This window comes from Pongo pygmaeus, chromosome 17, assembly GCF_028885625.2.
Source record: "Pongo pygmaeus isolate AG05252 chromosome 17, NHGRI_mPonPyg2-v2.0_pri, whole genome shotgun sequence".
NCBI classification, from domain to species: domain Eukaryota; kingdom Metazoa; phylum Chordata; class Mammalia; order Primates; family Hominidae; genus Pongo; species Pongo pygmaeus.
In genome coordinates this window covers 73,541,849-73,561,610 of record NC_072390.2, presented here as the reverse complement: position 1 = coordinate 73,561,610, position 19,762 = coordinate 73,541,849, and the positions used below count along the sequence as shown (strand labels likewise).

General features: G+C 42.9%; 1 pseudogene; it reads right to left on the bottom strand.

Moving 5' to 3' along the window:
• Positions 1-18,431: 18,431 nt before the first annotated feature.
• LOC129018788 (large ribosomal subunit protein uL6-like) lies at positions 18,432-19,368 on the bottom strand (annotated as a pseudogene).
• Positions 19,369-19,762: the final 394 nt, after the last annotated feature.

The window sequence follows — 19,762 nt, the reverse complement described above, 5'->3', positions numbered from 1 at the left end:
TGAAAATTGAGTTAAACAGCTTTTGTTTAGCCAAACGCTTCAAACTTACTTGCTTCAAAAGACATTTGGGGATAAGACTATCCCTAGAATTTGGAGCAAAGACTAAAGCAAAGACAGCCTAAATGCTCCAATCCTATCATTCCTGAATGCACATTTGCACTGCATCTATCTAGTATAGAATGAAGTAACATGGACTCTAAGTTTTGACTGTAAACTTTTGGTTTCACCCTGTTATGTTTCCTCCCTTTGTGGTTAGCCACTTGGGGAGGGGATTTCCGGAGATGCAGGCTTTACAGTTTGTTTCCCAAAATATTTTGTATCATTTTGTGTGAGAGAGTGCGTTGCCTACTCTGTGATACCTAGGCTGCAGAGATATGATTTATAAACATAGTCACATGATCATAATTTGTCCCAGTGATGAGAGGAGGTGCTTCTCCCAAGACTGGTTTTTTCCTAGGAAAGAAGAAACTTATTTTTTTTTATTGTAGTAAAGTATACATAAAATAAAATTTACCATTTTAACCATTTTCTTTTTTTTTTTTTGAGACGGAGTCTTGCTTTGTAGCCTAGGCTGGAATGCTGTGGCACAATCTCGGCTCACTACAACCTCCGCCTCCTAGGTTCAAGCGATTCTCCTGCCTCAGCCTCCCAAGTAGCTGGGATTACAGGCATCCACCACCACGCCCGGGTAATTTTTATGTTTTTAGTAGAGACAAGGTTTCACCATGTTGGCCAGGCTGGTCTCAAACTCCTGACCTCAAGTGATCCACTCACCTCGGCCTCCCAAAGTGCTGGGATTACAAACGTGAGCCACTGCTCCCAGCTCATTTTAACAATTTTCAAGTGTATAATTCAGTGGCATTAAGTTCACAAGGTTGTGCAACCATCACCACTATCCATTCCCATTAAACAATAACTCCCTCTTCCTCCTCCACCTAGTCCCTGGTAGCCGCCATTCTACTTTTTGTCTCTAAAAATTTGACTACTCTAGGTGCTCATGGAAGCGAAGACAAACAATATTTGCCCTTTTGTGTCTGGCTTGTTTCTCTTAGCATAATGTTTTCTGGGATCATTTATGTTGTAGCCTGGATCAGACTGTCATTTGGTTTTAAGGCTGAATAATCCATTGTATGTATGTATCACATCTTGCTTATCTGTCATCTGTTGAAGGCCAGTTGGGTTGTTTCCATCTTTTGGTTATTGTGAATAATGCTGCCATGAACATTAGTATGCAAGGATCTGTTTGAATCCCTGCTTTCAGTTCTTTAGGATATATACCTAGCAGTGGAACTGTTGGATGGTATGGTAATTCTGCTTAACTTTTTGAGGAACTGAAGAAAGGAAAACTGTTGTGGTATCATACTTTTTTCTTCACCAACCACAAGTTGTATCTCCAGGCCCCAAATGTGATGCGACAGAATATCTCAGAATACACCATTGCCATTTAGAATGAGGCTTGGGGTCATGAGGACATCTCTTCAGCCTATCAAATGCTCTAGAGCTGGTCTGGTATCTCTCATAAAGGGCAATTTAGTTTCGGGTATCTTGTCTGAACCTGTGATATCTCTCTACAGAAGAGCTCCAGGTCCTTCCCCAAGAGGACCCTTATTTTTAGGGCAACTATAAAACTAATTCTGTATTTTTGGATTGATGAGGACTGGGGCTTTTCTGGAATTGGACTAAAGTCTAGGACTGCTCTAAGCAAGACTAGAAAAACACTTACATTTTCCTAAGCTGCTAAATCACATTCATCACCAAGTCCTGACAATTCTTATTCCTCTGTATCACTTGATCCTGTTTTCTTTCCATCTCCACTGCCACGATCCTTGTCCAAGTTCCCCTCATCTCTGGTGAACCTTTGCATATCTTGCGGGTCTTCCTACATATACTATTTTCTTCACACTGTAGCCAGAATGATCTTTTTGAAATTCAGATCTGATCATGTCACCAACAGGATTTTGGGAGGAACCTAACAAGATGATTATAAAGTTCATATGGAAAAGTAAACAGGTAACACTCAGGAAGTTTTTGAAAAACAAGAGTAATGAGAAGGGGTCAGCCCCATCAAATATCAAAGTAGATTACAGGCCAAGTACAGTGGCTCATGCCTGTAATTCCAGCACTTTGGGAGGCTGAGGCAGGAAGTCCTGGACTTGGGTCCAGGACTTTGAGAACAGCCTGGATAACATAGTGAGACCCCGTCTCTACTAAAAATAAAAAAATTAGCTGGGTGTTGTGGCATGCTCCTGTAGTCCCAGCTACTCTGGAGGCTGAGGTGGGAGGATCATTTTTTCCCAGGAGTTCGAAGACACAGTGAGCTATGATCATGCCATTGCACTCCAGCCTGGGTAACAGAGTGAGACTCTGTCATAAAACAAACAAACAAACCACAAACAAACAAACAAATCAATTATAAAAGCCATAAGTACTGAAAACTGGTTTCACATCAGCACATGGATAGGCAAATCAATGGAACAAAATACAGAACTATAAATGAGACCCAAAATAGATGAGAATTTAAATTATAATGAAGGTGGCGATTTGAATCAGTGGGGAAAATATGTTTTTGAATAATTGGGTGTTGAGACAACTGGGAAAAAATTTGTTTCCTTAACTCACACATCACACCAAAGCAAGTTCCAAGTGTTTCAAGATGTTAAAAAAATATTTTTAAGTGAAACCATAAAAATTCAAAAAGAGAATTCAGAAGAATGTCTACTTTCAGAGTACAAAGGGTTTTCTAAAAATGAAATATCTCAGAATCTTTCAAAGAAATGATTGGTAAATTTATCTACATACAGAGTAAGATTTTATTCCTGGAAAAATGGAAATGACAAGCTGGTAAATATATGAGGGACAAGGTGTACTATTTTTAATATATATAAAGTGTTCTTACAAATCAATTACAAAGACCAATTATAAACAGGAAAGTCAACAAAGAACATGGACAGGCAGTTCACAGAAATAATTCAAATCATCTGAGTGCTGTAGCTCATGCCTGTAATGCCAGCACTTTGGGTGGGTGGATCACTTGAGCTCAGGAGTTCGAAGCCAGCGTGGGCAACATAGCAAGACTCCATCTCTAAAAAAAATACAAAAATTAGCTGGGCATGGTGGCATGCATCCATAGTTCCAGCTCTTTGGGAGACTGAGGCCAGGGAGGATCACTTGAGTCAGTGAAGTGAAGGTTGCAGTGTGCCAAGATCGGGCAACTGCCCTCCAGCCTGGGCGACAGAGGGAGACTCTGTCTTAAAAAATACAATAATAATTCAGATGGCTTTTAAATATGTATATGAAAAGACACTTCACCTCTTTTTAAATAACAGAAATGCAATTAAATAATACAATAATACTAATCCTATCTATCAAGTTACCAAATAAAAATTTCTGGTATTACGTTGTGTTGGCAAAAGTATTTCAAGTCTGACATCTTTTATACTGTTAGGAAGAATGTAAATTGGCATTACTCTTCTAAGGACAATTTAAAAATATCTATCAAAATGAAAAATGTATTTCCTGTTTGACCTAGCAATTTAATTTCTAGGAATTTTTCTGATAATTATTAAAGACCCATATACAAAGATACCCTAAGAACATTCTAGAAGCAATGATTAATTCTGGCAGAGGAGGGTGCACAAGAGACTTTCAGAGGGGAATCATAACCAGAAGAATAAAATATCACACACTTTCTTAGCTACAATAAGATAAATTCCTCACTGACAGCCAATGTGTGATATGGTTCATGTATGTTCATATGGATGACTTAAAAAACCTAAGTGAAGCAAAAACTATTGCTTGCTGTGTTCTAAAGTTTAGAGAAGGAGCTCTTTGTCAGGCCTCTGAGCCCAAGCCTGCACATATACATCCAGATGGCCTGAACAACTGGAGAATCATAAAAGAAGTGAAAATGGCTGGTTCCTCCCTTAACCGATGACATTACCTTGTGAAATTCCTTCTCCTGGCTCAGAAGCTCCCCCACTGAGCACCCTGTGACCCAGTCCCTGCCTGCCACAGAACAACCCCTTTGTAATTTTCCACTACCCACCCAAATCCTGTAAAACTGCCCCACTCCTATCTCCCTTTGCTGATTCCTTTTTTGGACTCAGCCTGCCTTCACCCAGGTGAAATAAACAGCTTTATTGCTCACACAAAGCCTGTTTGGTGGTCTCTTCACACGGAAATGCGTGACATTTGGTGCCGAAACCCGGGACAGGAGGACTCCTTCGGGAGACTGGTCCCCTGTCCTTGCCCTCACTCCTTGAGGAGATCCACCTACGACCTCAGGTCCTTAGACCAAACAGCCCAAAGAACATCTCACCAATTTCAAATCGGGTAAGCGGTCTTTTCACTTCCTTCTCCAGCCTCTCATGCTACCTTTCTTTTCTTTTTTTTTTTTTTAGACAAAGTCTAGCTCTGTCACCCAGGCTGGAATGTAACAGCACGATCTCGGCTCACTGCAACCTCCACCTCCTGGGTTCAAGCAATTCTTCTGCCTCAGTCTCCTGAGTAGCTGGGACTACAGGTGCACGCCACCATGCCCAGCTAATTTTTTGTATTTTCAGTAGAGACAGGGTTTCACCATGTTGACCAGACTGGTCTCGAACTCCTGACCTCGTGATCTGCCTGGCTCAGCCTCCCAAAGTGCTGGGATTACAGGCATGAGCCACTGTGCCCAGCCGACTACCTTTCAATCTCCCTCTCTCGCTACCCTTCAATCTCCCTGTCCTTTCAATTCCAGTTCTTTTTCCTCTCTAGTAGAGACAAAGGAGACACATTTTATCTGTGGACCCAAAACTCCGGCACTGGTCACAGACTCAGGAAGACAGTCTTCCCTTGGTGTTTAATCACTGCGGGGACACCTGCCTGATTATTTACCCACACTCCATTGGTGTCTGATCACCACAGGGATGCCTGCCTTCATCATTCACCCACATTCCCTTGGTGGCAAGTCAATTGCAGGGATGCCTGCTTTGGCTCCTCACCCACATTGCAGCCCAGGGATGCTCACCACCCCCCTTCTCCGTATCTCTACCCTCTCTTTTCTCTGGGTTTGCCTCCTTCACTATGGGCAACCTTCCACCCTCCATTCTCCCTTTGTCTCCCTTAGTCTGTGTTCTCAAAAACTTGAAGCCTCTTCAACTCTCGCCTGACCTAAAACCTAAGCATCTTATTTTCTTCTGCAACACTGCTTGGCCCCAGTACAAACTTGATAATGGTTCTAAATAGCCAGAAAATGGCACTTTTGATTTCTCCATCTTACAAGACCTGGATGATTTTTGTTGAAAAATGGGCGAATTATTTTTGTTGAAAAAAAAAGGTGCCTAATGTCCAGGCATTCTTTTATACATTAGTCCCTCCCTAGTCTCTGCTCCCAGTGTGACTCATCCCAAATCTTTCTTCTTTCTCTCCTGTCTGTTCCTTCAGTTTCCACCCCAAGCTCTGAGTCCTTTGAATCCTCTTTTTCTACAGACCCATCTGACCTCTCCCCTCCTCCCCAGGCTGCTCCTCGCCAGACTGAGCCAGGTCCCAATTCTTCCTCAGCCTTAGCTCCCCGACCCTATAATCCTTCTATCATCTCCCCTCCTCACACCTGGTCCAGCTTAGTTTCATTCTGTGACTAGCCCTCCCTCACCTGCCCAACAATTTCCTCTTAAAGAGGGGCTGGAGCTGAAGGCATAGCCAAGGTTAATGCTCCTTTTTCTTTATCTGACCTCTCCCAAATCAGTTAGCGTTTAGGCTCTTTTTAATCAAATATAAAAACCCAGCCCCTTTCATGGCCAGTTTGGCAACAACCCTCAGACACCCTACTGCCCTAGACCCAGAGGGGCCAGAAGGCCGTCTTATTCTCAATATGTATTTTATTACCCAATCCACACCTGACATTACAGCAACCTCCAAAAATTAGATCCTGGCCCTCAAATCCTACAACAGGACTTAATTAACCTCGCTTTCAAGGTGTACAATAATAGAGAAGAGTTGCAATTACTTGCCTCCCCTGTGAGACAAACCCCAGCCACATCTCCAGCACACAAGAACTTTAAGATGCCTGAACTGCAGTGGCCAGGCATTCCTCCAGGACCTCCTCCCCCAAGAGCTTGCTTCAAGTGCTGGAAATCTGGCCATTGGGCCAACGAATGCCCGCAGCCCAGGATTACTCCTAAGCTGTGTCCCATCTGTGTGGTACCCCACTGGAAATCGGACTGTCCAACTCGCCTGGCAGCCACTTCCAGAGCCCCTGGAACTCCGGCCCAAGGCTCTCTGACTGACTCTTTCCCAGATCTTCTCGACTTAGCAGCTGAAGACTGACGCTGCCCAATCACTGTAAAAGCCTCCTAGACCATCACAGATGCTTTGGGTAACTCTTACAGTGGTGGGTAAGTCCATCCCCTTCTTAATACAGAGGCTACCCACTCCACATTAACTTATTTTCAAGGGTCTGTTTCCCTTGCCTCCCTAACTGTTGTGGGTATTGATGGCCAGGCTTCCTACAAATCTTCCCAACAGGACACCCTCCTGCTCCTCTGACATCTATTCTCAAAGGGATACCGCATATCTCCCTCCAAAGCCCAAATTTCTTCTTCATCCATTACCTATCTCAGCATAATTCTTCATAAAAACACACGTGCTCTCCCTGCTGATCATGTCTGGCTAATCTCCCAAACCCCAACTCCTTCTACAAAACAACAACTCCTTTCCTTCCTAGGCATTGTTAGGTACTTTCACCTTTAGATAACTGGTTTTGCTATCCTGACTAAACCATTATATAAACTCACAAAGGAAATCCTTAAAAACAGCCCTAGAAGCTGCTCCCACACTAGCTCTCCCTAACTCATCCCAGCCCTTTTTCATTACACACAGCCGAAGTGCAGTACTGTGCAGTCGCAATTCTTACATAAGAGCCAGGACCACGCCCGGTAGCCTTTCTGTACAAACAACTTGACCTTGCTGTTTTAGGCTGGCCCCCACATTATTCCTGATACCACACCTGACCCCCATGACTGTATCTCTCTGCTCCACCTGGCATTCACTCCGTTTCCCCATATTTCCTTCTTTCCTGTTTCTCACCCTGATCACACTTAGTTTATTGATGGCAGTTCCACCAGGCCTAATCGTCACTCACCAGCAAAGGCAGGCTATGCTATAGTATCTTCCACATCTACCATAGAGGCTACCATTCTTCCCCACTCCACTACCTCTCAGCAAGCTGAACTCTTTGCCTTAACTCAGGCCCTCACTCTTACAAAGGGACTGTGCATCAATATTTATACTGACTTTAAATATGCCTTCCATAACCTGCACCGCTAAGCTGTTATACAGGCTGAAAGAGGTTTCCTCACTATGCAAGGGTCCTCCATCATTAATGCCTCTTTAATAAAAATTCTTCTCAAGGCTGCTTTACTTCCAAAGGAAGCTGGAGTCATTCACTGCAAAGGCCATCAACGGGCCTCAGACCCCACTGCTCAAGGCAACAATTATGCTGATAAGCCAGCTACAAAAGCAACCAGTATTCCTACTTCTGTCCCTCATGGCCAGTTTTTCTCCTCATCAGTCACTCCTATATACTCTCCCACTGAAGTTTCTGCCTATCAATCCCTCCCTACTCAAGGCAGATGGCTTTTAGACCAAAAAAAATCTCCTTCCAGCCTCACAGGCCCATTCTATTCTGTCGTCATTTCATAACCTCTTCCACGTAGGTTACAAGCCGCTAGCCCACCTCTTAGAGCCTCTCATTTCCTTTCCATTGTAGAAATCTATCCTCAAGGAAATCACTTCTCAGTGTTCCATCTGCTATTCTACTACTCCTTAGGGATTTCTCAGGCCCCCTCCCTTCCCTACACATCAAGCTCAGGGATTTGCCCCTGCCCAGGACTGGCAAATTGACTTTACTCACATGTCCCGAGTCAGGAAACTAAAATACCTCTTGGTCTGGGTAGACACTTTCACTGGATAGATAGAGGCCTTTCCCACATGGTCTGAGAAGGCCACCGCGGTCATTTCTTCCCTTCTGTCAGACATAATTCCTCAGTTTGGCCTTCCTACCTCTATACAGTCTGATAACGGACCGGCCTTTATTAGTCAAATCACCCAAGCAGTTTCTCAGGCTCTTGGTATTCAGTGGCTCCTGGTTTTACCTCAAACCGCCACCCGTAAGTCTATCTTGAAGTGGATAGAAGATCTTCAGTGGCAAGGTACACTCCAATACTTTCACCCTGATGAAGTCCTATTCTTTACTTTTATACCTATTCTTTTATACTCACTCTTATTCTTGGTCCCATTCTTATGCCACCCTCTACCTCTCCCCAGCTATCTACACCACACTATCAATCTCACTCATTCTCTCGTAGCCGTTTCTAATCCTTCTTTAACAGACAATTGCTGGCATTGCATTTCTCTTTCCTCCAAAATCTCTGAGGCCTCGACATACTCACTGCTAAAAAAAGAGGACTTTGTATATTTTTAAATGAAGAGTGTTGTTTTTACCTAAATCAATCTGGCCCGGTATATGACAACATAAAAAAACTCAAGGATAGAGCCCAAAAAACTCACCAACCAAGCAAATAATCACCCTGAACCCCCTTGGGCACTCTCTAATTAGATGTCCTGGGTCCTCCCAATTCTTAGTCCTTTAATACCTGTTTTTCTCCTTCTCTTATTTGGACCTTCTGTCTTCTGTTTAGTTTCTCAATTCATATAAGACCTCATCCAGGCCATCACCAATCATTCTATACGACAAATGCTCCTTCTAACAACCCCATAATATCGCCCCTTACCACAAAATCTTCCTTCAGCTTAATCTCTCCCATTCTAGCTTCCCACGCCGCCCCTAATCCTGCTCGAAGCAGCTCTGAGAAACATTGCCCATTATCTCTCCGTACCACTCCCCAAAATTTTCGCTGCCCCAACACTTAAGGACTATTTTGTTTTATTTTTCTTATTAATATAAAAAGACAGGAATGTCGGGCCTTTGAGCCCAAGCCTGCACATATACATCCTGATGGCCTGAAGCAACTGAAGGATCACAAAAGAAGTGAAAATGGCTGCTTCTTCCCTTAACTGATGACATTACCTTGTGAAATTCCTTCTCCTGGCTCAGAAGCTCCCCCACTGAGCACCTCGTGACCCCCATCCCTGCCTGCCAGAGAACAACCCCTTTGACTGTAATTTTCCACTATCTACCCAAATCCTGCTCCACTCCTATCTCCCTTCGCTGATTCCTTTTTCGGACTCAGCCTGCCTGCACCCTGGTGAAATAAACAGCTTTATTGCTCACACAAAGCCTGTTTGGTGGTTTCTTCACATGGACGTGCGTGACACTCTTCAAGATTTTTTCTGGGACTGACATTAATTTTTACATGAATTCCTCTCATATAAATACCTGTATTTCCCTGTCTATGAGTAATCCTACACTTACACATTTTCTGATGAAGGGTACTATCACATCTGCCCTCGGGACCAACTCCATAATTGGCAGGGCCCATGGCACAGTAAAAATGCAAGACCTCTTGTCCAAAAATGAGTAACTTCAAGATGGTAACAACAGAACATTTAAAAAGCACAGAATCTTTGTAAACAAGGGGCCCCGTGTGTCTGTACAGGTCACGGGAATGCATGCTTTCCATTAATTATATTTCATCCATACTAAACTATTTTTGCAGTTCTCTTAAACAAGCCAAGTTTTTACTCATCACTTTGCACAAGCTGTTGTTTTTATCCGAATATTCTTCCATAGACCCTGCATCCTCCTCCCTGAAGCTTCTGCCCATCCATCAAAAACCCTCAGATGTCATTTCCATGAGGCATTCTTTGTTCCAGTCCTGGTAAGTGTCCCTCCCCTAGCTCCCTTGGCTACCTGGGCATATCTCCCTAAGGGCAGGAATTTTGTCTCTGCATATCTGCTTGCCCAGCCCCTATCATAGTGCCAATTACCAACCATTAGTGGATACTTCCTACATAGCAAGTACGGTGTTAGAAATAGTGCATAAGTAACTCACTTAATCCTCACATCAACCCAAGGAAGGAGCTGTAATCATTCTCTTTTAACAAAGGAGACTCTGGGAGATAAAACACGTCCAGGTTCACACATCTTGGGGCAGAGGTGCTAATAAGAGTGAGCTGAAGTTAATAATATTATTTATTCTCACTAGTAGCCTAAACCATGATAGATTAGTAAGCCTACATTTGAAACAGCACGGTGTAAACAAACCTCAGAAAACAGGTAACTCCGCTGATCAGACTGCTTCCTTTATTTAAATAGTACGAGTACATTTGCATATTAAAGAGGGTGTTTTTACTGCCCCACATCTTTAATGATGATGGTTGAAACGCAGAACCAACCTTTGAGTTTCATTGCTTTGAGGTAAATGTTTGCTCTCTTTGGGCATTCTCTTTAAAATGCAAATGTTCTCCAACGTTAAATTTAGCATTAAATTCCTAACAGTATATTGAGTATGAATTTTTCACAGACTTTTACTCTAGCCTAAAGCAGACTGGAAAAATACTGGGGAGAAAATTATTACACAATCTGGTGAAATGTGGTTGATTGTCTATAAATGTCTTGAAGTAGTGATTCATGGTGTGCTGTTCACTGGGAGCTTATTTAAACTGTTGATTTGTGGCCCTGTATTCAGATCTGCTGAATGAGAGTCTCTGGGTCCTTAAAATCTGCATCTGAATGAGAGCCTCGGGTGATTCTGATGCATAGTAAAGTTCAAAACTAACTGCTTTAAGGTCTATTAAGCTTACAATAAAATGAGATGAAAATATCCTGCAGTCTATGTTTTGTTCTTCTCACTACTTTTATACTGATATGAAAATTATAGGGGAAAATGGTCCCACAATATTACATGGTCAGGGCAGAGGAAATATTGAAAATGGGGAGAAAAGCGGATTGAAAGAAAAGGCCTAGGAAATGACACTTCAAAAATTCAGTTTTTGGCCGGGTGGAGTGGCTCATGCCTATAATCCCAGCACTTTGGGAGGCTGAGGCAGGAGGATCGCTTGAGCTCCGGAGTTTAAGACCAGCCTAGCCAACATGCTGAAACCCCATCTCTACAAAAAATACAAAAATTAGCTCAGTGTGGTGGTGTGCATCTGTAGTTCCAGCTACTAGGAAGGCTGAGGTGGGAGGATGGCTTGAACCCAGGAGTTGGAGGTTACAGTGAGCAAAGACCATGCCACTGCACTCCAGCCTGGGCAACAGAGCCAGACCCAGCCTCAAAAAAAAAATTTTTTTTTTTTTTTTTAGTTTTTCCTGGAGCTGGTGCTGTACCTGTTAAAGCTTCTCAGATAACTAGGATCGATTTTACATTCCACCTTAATCAGTGCCATTTGCTAAGTTAGTCTTTTGAGAGTGAATGAGCATATACTGCAGTGATAAGACTGTGTATCTAATAGCCATCCATTCATTCACTCAAGGACTGTCATTTGAGCCACTGCAAGCCAAACACTACACTAACTGCTGGAGATAGAAGGGTTAGCAAACATCTCATAAGGCTTACAGACTTGTTGGAGAGAGAGGCAACAAAATTAGACATTGATATTGATATTTGTTTTCAAAACTTTAGGAGTAATGGAATAAATTGCTATGTTTATGACAAAAACGGAAAGTGAGTTTGTTATTGCATTTCAGCTTTACTATATGGGGAAAAGTTAAAATGGGGACTTATGGGGTTTGAGAATTTTTTGTCTTTTCAGCCAAGCAATGAGTAAGAAAGCATTGTGGCACAAGTAATGAATTCATCAGCAATGTAAATGGTTCTCTGAATACTAGGAATTAATCTGTTTTAATGGTGTGGTTTTCAGAATGCAGCAGAATTATCTCTACTACCTACTCCACCAGTTCTTTGAGTGTGTCTGGATCTTTGTCTGAATCTGTGAAGTGAGTAAAATGAGGAAGTTGGATGGGGTAGTTGCGAAGTGGTTTTGAAGTTATTCTTGTTCTTCTGTAACCTAGCCCAGTGGATTCTTCTTGGCTGATGCCTAGATAGAACCGATTTATTAAGACAAGAGAATTGCAATGGAGAAAGAGCCGGCTAAACTCAGGAATGTCCAGTGGAGATTTTTAGCTTTATTCTATTTGTGACGGGGAATCACAGAAGATTTATAAGCAAGAGAGAGAGAGAGATGAAAAACAAGTGTCTAAGAAGATTGGCCTGATGGCCGTCTGGGCAGTCCCCACGATAGTGGCTGTGGTGCTGGGAAGCGGTGGTGATGGCAGATTTGGCAAGAGGAGACTGGGAGGCTATTGCTAAGGTCTCATTACCGATGGGTAATAGACAGAAAAAAATGGACTCATAAATGAACACTGATAAAGCAAATGAGGATGAGAAGTGCTTCTGTAGCAAGCACACTTTAATTGGTAGTTAAATTATTCCTGTCACGTGCAGCCACATTTGCAGATTGGGAAGATAGTTTTTCACCCTGTAGTGAAGTTCTTTTTGTCCTCAGGAAGACAAGTTTGGACAGCTTATGAGAAAGGGGACTGTGGAACACAGAGAGCGGAAAGGGCCAAGTTCTCAAGGGTGTAGTCATGGCCTCTCCTGGGGGCCAACAAAGATGGGAGTTTGCGGGGCTGGCAAAACTGAGCCCAGAACTCAGCCTCATGGATCTTTTACACCAAGAAAAGGACTAGTTGCATGAGGCTTGGATGAGACTTAGGAGCTCAAGAAAGGGAAAGAGGGCAACTGGGGTAGACTATGCTTCAGAAAGCTGTGGCTTGGAGTGAACTTCCTTTGTGAAATTTTGCTACAGGCAAGAAACTTAAGTTTTCTTCCTGATTGATCAATCAGGTAGGATTGATCGATCTCTCAATTGGCCATGTAACCATAAAAGTAAATGGTAGGGACAGGAAACATAATATTTTGCCAAAATTCTGACTTAAGACCAGGTAAGCTTCATTACGCCTTTTATAAAAAAAGAATGTCATTAATAAGAACTTGGGCACTGCATTCTTCAAGACTCCCTGACCAGCCGGTAGCAGGTGGTGACAGAGTCCAGGAGCCCCATCTCCTGACCTTTGCAGAGCTCCTAGAGCACCCTGTTCTCCCTGCCGCCTTTCCATTTGTTGGAGGACAGGCTCCACACTGTCTTGGTACGTAAGGGAACAGCGTAGCAACACTATCAAATGAGCAATGGGACACGAGGCGGCTGGTGATAATTCTTGCCTTAGAATTTTGGCTCTCTGGGTATCTGTCACGAGGAATATCATGTTCAGGAGGATTTACTCACTAGGTATCTGCTTCTCAGACTCGTGGGGATGACAATCTGAAGTAGTCGTTCAAGTCACAGTTTTATCAAGTAGCTCTGATGCTTTGAACTTGACTTAAGAATAAAAGTCAGAAAATACTCTATTGTAGGGCAAGATAAGCAAGGGATCCACTAACTGTTTTATTCTATTGTTTTACTTTTTTAAAAACAATTGACCCAGCATTTTGGGAGGCCGAGGTGGGTGGATCACTTGAGGCCAGGAGTTTGACCAGCCTGGCCAACATGGTGAAAGCCCATCTCTACTAAAAATACAAAAAAAATTAGCTGGGGGTGGTTGTGCGTGCCTGTAGTCCCAGCTATTGGGGAGGCTGAGGCAGGAGAATTGCTTGAACACTGGAGGTAGAGATTGCAGTGAGCTGAGATTGCACCACTGCACTCCAGCCTGGGTGACAGAGCGAGACTCCGTCACAAAAAAAAAAAAAAAAATTGAGACAGGGCCTCACTCCGTCACCCAGGCTGGAGTGCACTGTGGCACAATCATGGCTCACTGCAGCCTTGACCTCCTTGGTTTGAGTGATCCTTCTCTTTCAGTCTCCTGAGTAGCTGGGACTACAGGTGCATGCCACCATGCCTGGCTAATTTTTTTGGTAGAGGCAGGATTTTGCTATGTTGCCCGGGCTGGTCTCAAACTCCAGGCCTCAAGTGGTCCTCCCACCTTGGCCTCCAAAGTGCTGGGATTGCAGGCTTAGGTCACTACACTCAGCCATAAACAGTGTTATTGAGGGATAATTTACATAAAATTTTGTCATTGTTATTGTACAGTATAACAATTTCTACTATATTTATGGGTTTCTGCAACTGTTATCATACTTCAGTTCAAGAATAGTCCCATCATCCCAAAATAAGCTTTCATGTCTATTTGCAGCTAACCCTGCTTCTCCCAGCCTTAGGAAACCACTGATGTTTTGTCTCTATAAATTTGTCTTTTTTGACTTTCATAACATTGGAATATTTCAATATGTCACCTTTTGTGTCTGGCCTTTTGTAGTTAGCACAGGGTTTTTGAGGTTTATCCAAGCTGTAACATGAATCAATTGTCCTTTGCTTTTTGTTCTTGAATAGTACGCAGGCCATAGCTTGTCTTATCCATTCATTGGTTGACAGACATTTGGATTGTTTTCAGTTTTTGGCATACAGGTTGTTATTTGAACTTGTGTTGTTATTTCTGATAGGGAGGGTTCTAGGAGTGGAATTGCTGAGTCATATGGCAAGCTTGTGTTTAACATTTTAAGAAATGACCAGTTATTTTCCAAAGTGGCTGTGCTACTTTACATTCCCACTAGCAGTGTATTAGGGTTCCAGTTTCTTCTTCACATCCTCATTATACTTGGTATTGTTCGTCTTTTCTTTTTTATTATAGCCATCCTAGTGGGCATTGTGGTTTTTTTCAATGTTTTTTTCCATTTCTTTTTTTGTTTTATTCATTGTGTTTCCATTTTAATTTGCATTTCTTTATTGATTAAAGGTGTTGAGTATCTTTTTTTTTCTTTCCAGACAAAGTCTAGCTTTGTTGCACAGTCTGGAGTGCAGTGGCACAACCATGGTTCACTGCAGCCTTGACCTTCCAGGTTCAAGTGATCCTCCCTCTTCAGCTTTCTGAGTGGCTGGGTCTGCAGGTACACACCACCACGCCCAGCTAATGTTTTGTTTTCGTTTTTTTTGTAGAGATGGGGTATTGCTACGTTGCCAGGGCTGACCTAGAACTCCTGGACTAAAGCAATCCTCCCACCTTGGCTGCTCAAAGTGCTGGGATTACAGGTGTGAGCCAGTGTGCCTGGCCTAACGTGTTGAGCATCCTTTCGTGTGCTTATTAGCCATCTATAGATTTTCTTTGGTGAAATGTCTATTCAAATCTTTTGCCCATGTTTTAAATTGGGTTTTTATTTATTTATTTATCTATCAAAGGATGGGGTCTCACTCTGTTGCCCAGGCTGGAGTACAGTGGCATAATTGTAGCTCACTGCAGTCTCAAACTCCTGGGCTCAAGCAATCTTCTCACTTCAGCCTTCCCAGTAGTTGGGAGCACAGGCACATGCCACCATCCCTGGCTATGGGTTTTTAATCTTTTTATTGTTGAGTTTCATGGGTTTTTAAAATACATATTCTGCTCTCTCGCCCTGAGCAAACCAATGCAGGAACAGAAAACCAAATACCACATGTTCTTACTTACAAGGAGAACTCAATGATGAGAACACATGGACACGTGGCAGGGAACAACACATATTGGGGCCTGTTGGGGGCTGGCGGGGAGGGTGAGCATCAGAAAGTATAGCTAATAGATGCTAGGCTTAATAACTAGGTGATGGATTGATCTGTGCAGCAAATAATCATGGCACACGTATGCCTATGTAACAAACCTGTACATCCTGCACATGTACCCTGGAAATTAAAAGTTGAAAAAATAAATAAAATAAATAAAATATATATTCTGGCTGTACGTCCTTCATGACATATATGATTTGCAAATATTTTCTCCCAGTGTGTGGCAGGTCATGATGGCTTTTAAAGCACAAAAGTTGCATATAAGTTTCTTCCATTTTCAAGTCTGCCTGATACTCACTTTTTGTTGGGCCCTTTCATGTCTCCTCTGAACATGCTGGGAACGTGTGGATAGCCAGGTTCCCCATGGTCTGCCCTGCACACACATGCAGCCCACATCAGCCAGATGCTTGCCCCAATCCCACTCCACTTGCCTGCTGCCAGGAACACGTCCATCAATAACACTGCTGTGCATAGGCGTTGTCCACTGCTTCAAATCCAGCGAACCCCCTTGACCATGGCAGTGAAAATGCCAGTGCTTACAGGTGGCCCTGGGAGAACCCCTGTGATAGCAGAACAGGGTGGGGGAATGGGAGCAGCTCCAGGCAAAAGCATTGCAGAGACTCACTGTTCGTACCCAAAGCTGAGAAGTTTTCCAATCATAAATGCTTCTCAAATAGTTATATGTCTTTGGTTGATGAAAATATCCAGCAGTTTTAGTAATGAGTATGTTTTGCTCTCATAATCAGAAAAAAGACCAAAGTAAACTGTTCCAAAGTAGTACATACAACATATGCAAATATTTTTAACATTTTAAGTTTTCACACTAACTAATGAATTTTACTTAGCATTTGTGAAATAGGGCCTCATATTTACAAAATTGGAATTTTGCTCCTGTTCTGAGAGTTGCAATGCATTTTTGTGGTTGTTCTAAAACTGAAACTGAAGCGTTAGAATGAACCATGACAAATTTTATCTTGGAAACTTGGGTACTTTTTGTTCAGGTACTTAGATTCTCGTATTTTGTTACATTGAATTTTGAGCTGGTTTTGCTATTTTGGTTTTAGGTAGCTCAAATACAGTCCTTCAGGAACATGATGGATAAAATACTTCTGTGTCTGTAAACCTAACTACCATTTATAATTTTGCTACTCTGGGGGAAAATGAATTCCAGGTTCCGAACAACACTCATATGCTTGAAAGATTCCTCTCAGATATATCAATTCTGATAAAATTGCATTTTTATTGTTGTTTTGCAATTTTTTTTTGAGACAAGGTCCCACTCTGTTGTCCAGGCTGGAAGGCAATGGCACAATCATGGCACACTGTAGCCTCGACCTTCTAGACTCGAAAGTCCTCCCACTTCGGCCTCCTGCATAGATAGGACCACAGGTGCACACTACCACACCGGGCTACTTTTATGATGTTTTGTAGAGACAAGGTCTCACTATGTTACCCAGGCTGTTCTCAAAGTCCTGAACCCAAGCAATCCTCCTGCCTCAGCCTCCCAAAGTATTGGGATTACAGGTGTGAGCCAGCATGCCTGGCCTGTTTTGCAAATATTTTTAAATTCCATCTTCTCATTAAGAATATTATAGAAAGATGTTACCTGGGATGAAAAACATCATGAGAGAACAGAGTTTCATTTACATTCATATTTCTTTTGCCACTGCACTTAAGGGGGGAAAATGCCTGTTTAGTTGACCTATCCGAACGACTGGCAGCTATTTTAAATAGATGAACTGGGCCGGGCACAGTGGCTCACGTGTGTAATCCCAGCACTTTGGGAGGCCGAGGTGGGTGGATCACCTGAGGTCAGGAGTTTGAGACCAGCCTGACCAACATGGTGAAACCCCGTCTCTACTAAATACAAAAAATTAGCCAGGCGTGGTGGTGCATGCCTATAATCCCAGCTACTTGGGAGGCCAAGGCAGGATAATTGCTTGAACCCAGGAGGCAGAGGTTGCAATAAGCCGAGATTGCACCATTGCACTCCAGCCTGGGCAACAAGAGCGAAAACTCCATCTAAAAAATAAAATAAAATAAAATAAAAATAAAATAAAATAACTGAATGAAGGTTGCAAATGCGTGATTCAGGTCACATCTGCTAACAGGAATCCCTAGACCCTGGATAGGGATGAATTGTTGGGGAGGGAGGCTCTTGGTGCTCCAGAGAGCTCCCCAAACACTGACAGTTCTCTCTGCAGCAGGAGTGACGTGCTCAGTTCCAGCCTGGCCTGAGGACCCTGGCAGAGTCCCTGATCTGCCACGTGATTGGTACTAAGCCTCCGCCAAGAGTATGCTTTACTGGGAAAGACTGTGCCATCAGCCTTGCCACTAGTGTTCAAGGGCCTTCCATGCCAGGAAGAATAAAATGAGCAGATAAACCTCTCACGTACCAATCCCAGTCCACGTTATAGGAGCACAGAGCAGCGTAAGAGCCTAATGAATTTGCTTTAATTGTTCAGATTAGTTGGGAACTGATTTGATCCCAGTCTCCAGCAGACCTAGGGCGGTTGGTGAACCAAGTGGCGCTCATTCATTCAAGAAACCGAGAAAATAACAGTTGGAACTTGGGAAAGCTGAAAACGCCTTTCAGAGAGAGAGAATTAACAAACATTTGATACAAAAATACATTTCCAACTCCATTCCTTAGAAGGAAAATCTTCCTAAAGTTAAGTTTTAAGAAAATTCTCCCTATAGTTTCAGAAAAATAGATTAAACATAATTTCTTATACTCTACATTACTTTACTTGGAATAATGCTAAACATTTTTATGTCTTTACTTTTAATCTCAAACTCACATGTTTTTTCAATTGAGGTATTTTATTGAATTATTAAACATCACACATAGGTCTGGGGAATCATCTGGCATCTTGTTTGTGTAGCTGGACAACTCTTAGATCTTATTTATCAGGCTGCTGAACAGTTCCTTGTTCAGAGATACAGATACCCTCCAAACATTTTCTGATTTTTTTTTTTTTTGAGGTAAGATCTCACTCTGTCACCCAGGCTGGAGTGCAGTGGGCATGATTATGGCTCACTGCAGCCTCAGCCTCCTGGGTTCAAGCCATCCTCCCACCTCAGCCTCTCAAGTAGCTGGAGCTCTAGGCACACGCCAACACACCTGGCTAATTTTTGTATTTTTTTTGTAGATGGGGTTTCACCATGTTGCCCAGGTTGGTCTCAAACTCTTGAGCTCAAAGGATCCACTCACCTCAGCCTCCCAAAGTGCTGGGATTACAGGCATGAGCCCCTGCTCTTTGCCAATATCCTTGTTTTTAACTGTTGTGGCTTGCTGAATCAAAGCAGCTGAATTTGAAACAAGTTCAATAGCATTTCCTTCAAGAACTAACTCGTTTTTCTGGGCTTGAGATACTGAATGAGCAACACCTGGCCTCATCCAAACCCTGCAGATTTATTTTTTCACCCAAGAAATTTCAGATTTCAACAAAAGACTCCCGGCTAACAATGTTGATGGGGAAGTGAGCATGCACAGCTCTTGTCTTACAACAGAAGCCCCGTGCAGCACCCTGGATCATGATCTGTTTATGACTACAAATAGTGCCAATGGTAGCCAGGTCCTTTCTATTTCCCCACACTTTGTCAACCTGGAGCCTCTTCTTTTCCTTTCTAAGGAGACTGAGTTCTCCACTGATGTAACTGAAGTCCCTCCACAGGGTTCCTCTGGGGCCCTTCACAATAACCGTGTCCCTTCAGAGTGATGGTGACATCTTCAGGAATGTCAACAGTCTGATTGCTAAGAATGGTCTTCAATCTCGCAGTAGACGTGACAAAGAGAGTCATGTATTTTTTGATGCTATTAGCAGGGCACAGATACATCATGCCTTTCTTTTTCTCTTCAATGTCTTACTTCTTCCATCCCTCATTTGATATTCACAGAAAATTCAGAACTAGTGTCCTGGGCTAATTTGAGGGTTTTTTTTTTTTTTTTTGAGAGAGAGTCTTGCTCTGTCCCTCAGGCTGGAGTACAGTGGCGTGATATTGGCTCACTGCAACCTCCACCTCCTGGGTTCACGCAATTCTCCTGCCTCAGCCTCCTGAGTAGCTGGGATGACAGGTGTGAGCCACGACACCCAGCTATTTTTTATATTTTTAGTAGAGACGGGGGGTTTCACCATGTTGGCCAGGCTGATCTTGAACTCCTGACCTCAAGTGATCCATCTGCCTCGGCCTCCCAAAGTGCAGGGATTACAGGCCTAATTTGAGTTTAATT